The sequence below is a fragment of the Nicotiana tabacum genome, chromosome 24 (genome assembly GCF_000715075.1).
Source record: "Nicotiana tabacum cultivar K326 chromosome 24, ASM71507v2, whole genome shotgun sequence".
Classification (NCBI taxonomy): Eukaryota; Viridiplantae; Streptophyta; class Magnoliopsida; order Solanales; family Solanaceae; genus Nicotiana; species Nicotiana tabacum.
The window spans coordinates 44,205,924-44,216,113 of NC_134103.1; positions in this window are offsets into that span (position 1 = coordinate 44,205,924).

Genomic DNA, 10,190 nt, shown 5'->3' on the forward strand with positions numbered 1-10,190 from the left:
ATCAGAGTTTGGGTTATGAAGAAGAGCCATTTGCCATTGTTGATAAACAAGTTCGCCAGTTGAGGTCCAAGAATATTTCTGCAGTAAAGGTCCAGTGGAGGGGCCAACCAGTCGAGGAAGCGACTTGGGAGGCCGAGGAAGACATGCGGAGCAGATATCCACATTTATTCAGCACTCCAGGTACAATTCTAAACCCGTTCGAGAACGAACGTTTGTTTAAGAGATGGAGAATGTAATGACCCAACCGGTCATTTTAACTTTTAAAACCTCGTTCCCTAAAATAAAACTTCCCGTATGTGCTTTTAATGATTTATAACTTACGGGGATGGTTGGTTCGGGATTTGGAAGTATTTGGGTTGAAACTGGAACACTTGGTTCCTTAAGTTGGCCTTAAAGTGCTAAATTTGACTTCGGTCAACATTTTGAGAAAACGACCCCGGAATAGAATTTTGACGATTCCAACAGCTCCGTATGGTAATTTTGGACTTAGGAGCGTGTTCGGAATTTTATTTGAAAGTCCGTAGTTAAATTAGGCTTGAAATGGCTAAAATAGAAATTTAAGTTTGGAAGTTTGACCGCGGAGTTGACTTTTTGATATCGGAGTCGTAATCCAGTTCTGAAAATTTTCATAGCTCTGTTATGTCATTTATGACTTGTGTGCAAAATTTGAGGTCAATCGTACTTGAATTGATATGTTTCGGTACATAATGTAGAAGTTGGAAATCTTAAGTTTCATTAAACTTGAATTGAGGGATGATTCGTAGTTTTAGCGTTGTTTGGTGTGATTTGAGGGTTCGACTAAGTTCGTATGATATTTTGGGATTTGTTGGTATAATTGGTTGAGGTCGCGAGGGGCTCGGGTGAATTTCGGACGACTAACGGATCACTTTTGGCCTTTGGAACACTGCTGGTAGCTGCTGGTATTTTCTTCTGGTATCCTTATACGCGATCGCGTAAGTTAGTCTGCGATCGCATAGAGTAATTTAGACAGCTGGAAATTTGTTCACTGCGATCGCGTAAGATTGGCCAGTGTGTGTATCGTGATCGCGTGTCATTGTTTGCGATCACGTAGGGAAAATTTGAGAGGAAGGTGGGCCACGCATTTGTGCTACGCGATCGCGTGAAGAGGGATGCGATCGCGTAGAGTCAAAACCTGGTGCATCGCAATCGCATGGGACTTTGATGCGATCGCATAGGGTTAATGTTTTGGCAGAAAATTTGTGCTACGCGATCGCGTGAGGAAGTTCGCGATCGCGTAGAAGAAATCACTGGGCATAGAGTTTAAGTTCTGAAAATGGGACTTCGTCCCATTTTCCATTTTTAACGATTTGGAGCTCGGATTTAGGCGATGTTTGGGAGATTTTCAGTGAAAACAACGGGGTAAGTGTTCCTAACTCAATATTGGTTAAATTACCCGAATCCATCACTATTTTTATCATTTAATTGGTAAATTGAGTTGGAAAAGTTTGAAAACTCTCTTGGATAGATTTGAGGATTTGAGGGCCGAATTTTTATCGGAATTTAGTGATTTTGGTATGGGTAGACTCGTGGTTGAATAGGTGTTTATATTTCGTAACTTTCGTCGGATTCCGAGATGTGGGTCCCACGGATAAATTTTTAATTAAATTTCGAATTTTTATTGCAAATATAGTATTTTCTTATAGAATTGATTCCTATAATTTTTAGTGATTGTATCGATTATTTTTGGCTAGATTCGAGCCACACAGAGTCAGATAATCGTGGAAAAGGCCTTATATTGGATTAAATTGGAGCAAGACGAGGTAAGTATCTTGTCTAATCTTGTGAGCGGAAAATTACCTCATAGGTAATTAAAATTAAAAAATTATTACTAATTGTGGGGGCTACGTACGCACGAGGTGACGAGAGTCCGTGCGTAGCTACTATTAATGCTAAAGTCCGGGTAGTTTAGAACTCAAAGCATGAATTACTTGTGTAAATTATATTCTTTGTTTAATTAATATTATTTGATATATAAATATATTGTGAATTGTTAGATAAAAATATTAAAGGATGAAAATCTCATATACTTGATTTTCTGTTTAAATTAATTAATTGTTAAGAGAAATTATTCTTCCTCCCTAATTTATCTTATAATAAATATACTATCCTTCTGGAGGTACATAAGAAAATGTCCTCCTTTCTTGTGAAGCGGGCCGAACGCCTCGGCAGGATAGATGCATCTATGGATCGCGCCACACGTCCCTCGGCAGTGTACACGATACTTTGGATCGGGTCGTACGTCCTCGGCAGAAATCGTGCTTAATAATAATAATTACACGATACTTTAATAATTTATTTTAGCTTGCGAAGCTAATTTATAAATTGAAAAAAATAATCCTTGGAATTTAATGAATTATTATTCTTGCTTGTTAAAGAAATAATTGTTATTCCTGTAAATGATATTTAAATGATAAATTGAAAATTATTTGAATTGAAGGAATTTAATTAATATATTGAGAATTGTTTCATTTGAAGGAATTTGATTATTTTCGTTGATTTAATATATTATTTTAAATTCTGTAAATCATGCTAATTTAAATATCCTAGTTGTATTTCAATTATTATTATTGACCCATAGTGAGTGTCAAAGTCGGTCATCTCGTCTCTACCACTTCGAGATTAGGCTTGATACTTACTGGGTACACGTTGTTTACGTACTCATACTACACTTGCTGCACTTTTTGTGCAGGACCTGAGGCAAGTACTAGTGGGGGACCTATCGTCTTACACCCACGCTATCCAGGGGCATAGTGGTGAGCTGCCTTTCTGGGCCGTACTGCAGCTACTAGTGTCTCTCCTTGTATCGCTTTATTTTGTCTATTTTATTTCAGACAGTATTTGAGGTTTTGTATAATCTACTAGATGCTCATACACTTGTGACACCAGGTCTTGGCACACACATTTGTAGAATTTGGGCTTTATTATTTTTTTTGGTTTTAAATTTTGTCAATGAATAATTAATTTATTAACGGGGCTTGCCTAGCTATAGTGTTGGGCGCATTCACGACCTATAGGTGAAATTGGGTCGTGACATGCTACCTCCATAAATGCGACACTGGGATCGCAAAAGCGAACCCTGGCATTCCCAAGGAAAGTCGCAATTGCGACCTTAACATGGCAATTGCGATGCCAGTCCATGTCACAAAAGCGACCAAGTGGTCGCAAAAGCGACCTGCCCAAGCCCAGCTCCTCTCTTGCAATTGCGAGGCTGGCTTCACAAATGCGAAGCCTGCCTTTCCCAGCCCCCTTCACAATTGCGACCATGATGATCGCAAATGCGATAACCTCAAATACGAACTGGTGCTCGCATTCGCGAGATCTGTAGCACCAGCCAAAAACCAGCAATCACTAAAATAGTCTGAATCACTCTGAAACGCGTCTGAAACTCACCCGAGCCCTAGGGCTCCACACTAAATATCCACACAAGCTTAAAAATATCATACGAACTTGCTCGCGAACTTGAAAAACCAAAATAACATCTGGAACTACGAATTGTACACCAAAACGCATAAAATTAACAATGAAACTCAAGAACTTCTAAAATCACAACCAAGCGTCTGATTCCTACCAAACCAACTCGGAATGACACCAAACTTTGCACACAAGTTCCAAATAAGAAAACAGACCCATTCCAAGTCTCAAAACTAAAATTCGAACCCGATGGCCACCAAGTCAAAGCATGGTCAAACTTAAAAATTTTCAAAACCTTCAAATTGCCAACTTTCGGCAAAAAGAGCCAATTCAACCTAGGAACTCCTGAATTTAATTTCGAGTATACGCCTATGTCCAAAATCGCCATACAAATCTATCGGGACCATCAAAATACTATTCCGGGGTCGTTTTCATAAAATTCAAACATTGGACAACTCTTCCAACCTAAGCTTCCAAACTAGGAACCAATGGTTCCAAATCAACCCAAAATCTTTCCGAAACCAAACCAATAATCTCCGTAAGTCATATAACCACAAATACACATACAAAAAGTTTTAGAAGGAGAAATCGGGCTCATATACACAAAACAACCGATTGGATCGTTACACCTACTTCCTTTGACCTTTAAGCTTTGTCATATTAATTAGATTTAGGAATATAAAAATGTCATCTTTCAGGAAAATTCCAAAAAACAAACCCAGCCTTTTCGTTCACTGAGAATGTAGAGCAGTGAAAAACTAAGAATAAAGTAGATGAAACAATTAGCAAACTCTCCTGTCATTCGCAACAATCTCAAAATCAGAACATAGCATGAGGTAATAAGATTTGGTATTTTTTTAAAAGTTAGAGATTAAAAATATTTTGTAGAAGGATTTTGGAATTTCTTTTCCATGCTTATGGTTTATTCTTTCAAAGCAGATTCAATGGACTTTTTAGTTATTTTATGAACTAGTGTTAGTACCCGCACGATGTACGGATAATATTATGATCCTGCTAAATTCTATAAATAAAATAGAAAAAATTATATGAATAACTATTGACATACACTTAAATATTATAACCCCATATATAGTCGGTGATACAAACAAACAAAAATACAATATGATTCAAAAATAAATACTCATTCCCTTTCAATTTACATAAAATATTTTTCTTATTAGTCTGTTCTAAAAGAATGACACATTTCTGTATTTGAAAATAATTTAACTTTAAATTTTTTATTTTACCCATTTTACCTATAATGAGATGTTCTTACACTCATACAAATATCATTGCCCCACAAAACTTTTAAGACTATAAGTTTCAAAAGTCTTCTTTTTTGTTCTTAAACTCCGTGCCAAGTCAAACTATCTTATATATATTGAAACTGAGTGAAGTCATGCTATATAAAGTAATAACTAATAAAAATACATTTAGTAATGTCTTAATTTAAATTATAAAAATATATTATATTATTATCTCAACATAATAACTTCTCACATCAATATCAACTTCTACCAACCTAAAATTACACAATGACAAATTAATATATACATACATGATAATTTATTAACAACCAATATATTCTAACTTTAGGGAGTTATCAACTTATAAAACAGTTGGATCGTAATTTGCTCAATAATTTTAATATCACCTCAATTTTAACCACACAATTAAAGTCACTTTGTTTTTAACAATTTAAATGATACCTTTGGGATATAGTTAAGATTAATATATTATAATTAAATAAATGTTAACCTACTTTAAATATTTTTCTTCTACCATGCACATGTGCTAAAATAAGATGAGTTCTTGCATGTAATTCATAATTAAATGAATCTTACCTAATGATTTTTTGTAATTCACTTTATTTTGTGTAAATAGCAATCCCAAATAGTGCAATTACATTCCTCTATATGTTTACCCTATCCAAATCTATTTCATTCTAATTGACACATATATGACCCCATCGGTTGCTCGATCAATTGGCTCATACAATTTGAGAGAACATACATATCAACAACGGGCTAAAAAGTCATAGTCCATACCTGAGCCATTAGAGAAGAATCTATCCTCCCTTCCTATCTATTTTAGCATAGAACCTGCTAGCACTAATAGAAAAATAAAAAGACAAACAAATGTATCTATGGCTTCCAAACAATTGAGATATAAAATAAATTATAAAATATTGGATAATTAATTTTACCGTAAGGCAACACAATTGACATTTGTTTAGTCGATGCCTGAGTCGATTCATAGTTTAAAACATTATCCCCGCAGAAATATATGTCATCAGTTCCTTTATTCTTGTGTAAATTTATGATTGATTAACTCCCTTCTAACATTATTGGAGTTGCTTAAAAATTGATCGAATCGAACTGCATTTATTTGACCATTCTCTTTTAAGAATCATTTTAAAAGTATTCGACTCCAAACCACATACATCACACGTCTTGATTCTCAAAACTGAAAATGCTAATTGAGCAAGAGATATAGATTTATTTTTAAATTAATTAAAAGTATTAATTTACCCACACTATCTTTATACCCCCTCCCCCATATTATTCCCTCTACTATAAAATTTTATATAATTATTTCATTTATATGGAAGTTTGACTTTAAATTTCCATTTAAATTAACTATATAAGAATTTGAATTATATTTAAATTTTTTTAATTTGTTTCTCGGAATTATGTCAATTGTTTATTTATTTTAGTTTTATCTATTATAACGGTTTTAAATACGTGTATCTTATTTATATAGTATAGCTTAGCTCATTATTATTTTAAAAACTTTGTCTTCTCAAAGATCAAATAAATCTTATCATTATGTATACATCTACTACTGAAATTATTTAATTACATATTTAATGCATTACCCATAACTTAGAGTTGTTCATATTATTGTCCACAACTCCCATTAATAGATGAATTTAGTTTTTTTTATTATAATAAAAATTATATTCACTATTTTTTTATTCTACTGCTCAAATTAATATTTAAATTTACCAATAATATTTTTGTGTGTCATTTATTTATTATCTTATATTTTATATTTTAGCTGAATGGAGTAGTGGTACTCGTAGTATGTATTAATAATAACTCCATATTTATCTTTATAATGAGTTAAGATAGGGGTGTTGTTTTTATCTTTCAGTTCAATTTTTTTGTGTGGTCAAAACCTTATTAATTAAAATAGGTAGTTGGTTATATCATTATAAGACTATTATTCTTTCTTTCCATTTAGATTCAAAATAATCTTATTTACTATCTTTCCATTTAAATTAAAAACATTATCTTCTAATTTTAAATTAAATTAAATATTATTATAAATATTATCCTAAATTGTCAAATAACTTTATAGTAGTGTGCCACTGCCCACTTAACTTAGCCACAATGCAAATTATTCCTTTAATATGTATAATATATATATATATATATATATATATATATATATATATATATATATATATATATATATATATATATATATATATATATATATATATATATATATATCACCAAAGCAAATTTTTCTTTATTAATCACCATACAAGTTGATGCTTCAATTTATATTTTCTCTCTTCTGTTATCACTATATGTTATACTTAAATCTTTTGAATTAACGTCTTAGGGCACACGGAGAAGTGAACACTATTGATCACCTAAGGTAGTTACGCAAGTTAAGTTATGATCCAACAACTCGGTAATTATGATTATGGGTTCGAACCTAGATTATTTAGTCTTATTTCTAGTAACAAATACGTTTTTGTTTTTTATGTTGTTTTTGTTGTGAACTCAAATTTCAAAAAACTCTTTCTCATCATTTAGAACAATTTGCCTCACTCGTTGAGCCTCTCGTTTGAATTGGAACATTTATGTTTTGATTAGCTTTCCTAATTAATTAATTAATCAATCAATTCAAATTTAACTTTCTTTCCATTCAGATTCAAAAGAATCTTATTTACTATCTTTCTATTTAAATTAAAGAAATATCCTATCTTTCAATTTAAATTAAATACTATAACAAATATTGTCCTAAATTGTCAAGTGACTTTATATTAGCCTTTCACTTGGTTTAACCACAATGCAAACTTTCTTACTTTAATATATATATAGATTTATGTTATTTTTTGTAACGACCCGACCAGTCGTTCCGAGAGTTATAGCCTTGTTTTCCCATTTCAGCTTCTTTATATATTGTTCAGCTGTGTTGAGTTGCATCGAGTTGGTAGGTTTAGGTCCGGAGTAGTTTTGGAGTGAAATGAACACTTAGTCTCTTAGTTAGAAAGTTAAGTTAGAAAAGTCAATCGGATATTGACCTATATGTAAACGATCTCGGATTTAAATTCTGATAGTTTTGTTAGCCCCGTTAGGTGATTTTGGATTTAGGAGTCTGTCCGAAATATGATTTGGAGGTACGTGGTAGAATTAGGTTTCAATTGGCAAAATTGGAAATTTGGCGATTTCGGTCGGCAGTAGAAATATTTTGATATCGGGGTCGGAATAGAATTTCGAAAGTTAGAGTAGGTTCGTAGTGTCATTTGTGATGTGCGTGCAAAATTTGAGGTCATTCGGACGTGGTTTGATAGGTTTCGGCGTCGTTAGCGAATTTTTGAAGTTTAGAAGTTCTTCAACACTGGCTGCCTTGTGGTCAATACACGGATTGGAAAATATCCGTTATAAATGCGAATAATCTTACGTTAATATTTACTATTAACAAATAAATTTGGTCTAAAAAATTAATCAATCAATCGATCATTTGACCAAATCTAAATCCGAAACCGTAGCCGTAGCCGAAGCCGAGCCGAGCGAGCGACGACGACGACGGCGCGAGGCTTGCTTTCTTATTAACTCTTTAAGAGCTACAAGAAGAGCAATTATATATATACCCACCAAAAATCTTTTCCTCTTCCAATATGGGACAATGTCTCATTGTCAAGAGGGGAAACTTAAAATTTTACTCAAAAATTTCATTTTCCCTCCATTTCCCATTCACCCTCATTTTAAGACTATTTCATCTTAAAAATAAAACCTCAACAATCCCCCACATGAATGGGGAATGGCTATATCACGGAAGTATGCATGGAAAAACTGTGTGATTTATAAGCAAGGATTAATCGCATCTGGATAAGTAGGTTTCCCTTTGAACTTTCCGTAGTAAACTTATGTCGGATATACTCGGTCAATCGGTAGATTTGATATCTTTGAACCGTCGATCTTTGGTGTATACCTAAACAACCATAAGTCACACAATCAACCCTTAACCGTATTTGGTTCTCATTGTTGTGTTCGTTTCAGCCATGAATACCGCCTGGTTTCATAAGTGCGCAGAGAACTGGCCTTACAAAGTTCTCCTTGAAGCGGCTAACACTTCACACTTACATAGGTGATTCCTAAACGTGTCATCCTATAGATACACTATTTGATACACCCCGTATCAAATTTAGAAATCATTAAAAAGCCTTAATGCTTTATCCTTAGTACTGAACATTGTCTCATCACGAGAACGGACTAAAATTTTATTTGACAATGTTGAACCGTCATTAATGACTTTGTTTGATCTCCTTGAACCTAGATCTTGGGATCTCCAGTCTTCTAGGTAGAGTTACCGCCACAATGACTTGTTCTTGGCCATAGCCCCATTTCCCTTGATGATTTCTCAACTACCTCTCTAGTTAAGCCTTTTGTAAGTGGATCCGACACATTATCACTTGACTTTACATAGTCAATCGTGATAATTCCTCTAGAGAGTAATTGCCTAACGGTTTTATGTCTTCATCGTATATGACGAGATTTACCGTTATACATAACGCTCCCAGCCCTTCCAATTGCCGCTTGACTATCACAATGTATGCATATTGGTGCCAACGGTTTGGGCCAAAATGGAATGTCTTCCAAGAAATTCTGGAGCCATTCAGCTTCTTCACCGGCTTTATCTAAGGCTATGAATTCAGCCTCCATTGTAGAGCGGGCAATACATGTTTGTTTGGACGACTTCCAAGATACCGCTCCTCCACTAATAGTGAATACATATCCACTCGTGAACCTAGAATCAGTTGAACCGGTGATCCAATTTGCATCACAGTATCCCTCAATCACCGCAGGGAATTTACTATAGTGCAAGTCAAAGTTCTGGGTATGTTCTAAATATCCCAAAACTCGTTTCATTGCCATCCAATGAGATTGGCCTGGATTGCTCGTATATCGACTCAGTTTACTTATAACACAAGCTATATCTGGTCATGTACAATTCATGATATACATTAAGCATCCCAACACACGAGCATAATCCAATTGTGATATGCTTTGGCCTTTATTCTTTGCTAATGCAAGATTCACGTCAATTGGAGTCTTTGCAACTTTAAAGCCTAAGTGCTTGAATTTTTCAAGTACTGTCTTAATATAATGAGATTGTGACAATGCCAGACCTTGAGGAGTCTTATGGATCTTAATTCCCAGAATTAAATCAGCAACTCCCAAGTCTTTCATATCAAACTTGCTATTGAGCATACGCTTAGTAGCATTTATGTTGGCAATGTCATTACTCATTATTAGCATATCATCCACATATAGGCAAACAATGACTATGTGATTTGGAACATTTTTAATGTATACATATTTATTACATTCATTTATCTTAAAATCATTTGACAACATTGTTTGGTCAAATTTCGCATGCCATTGTTTTGGTGCTTGTTTTAGTCCGTAAAGAGACTTAACAAGTCTACATACCTTCTTTTCTTTACCTGGAACCAC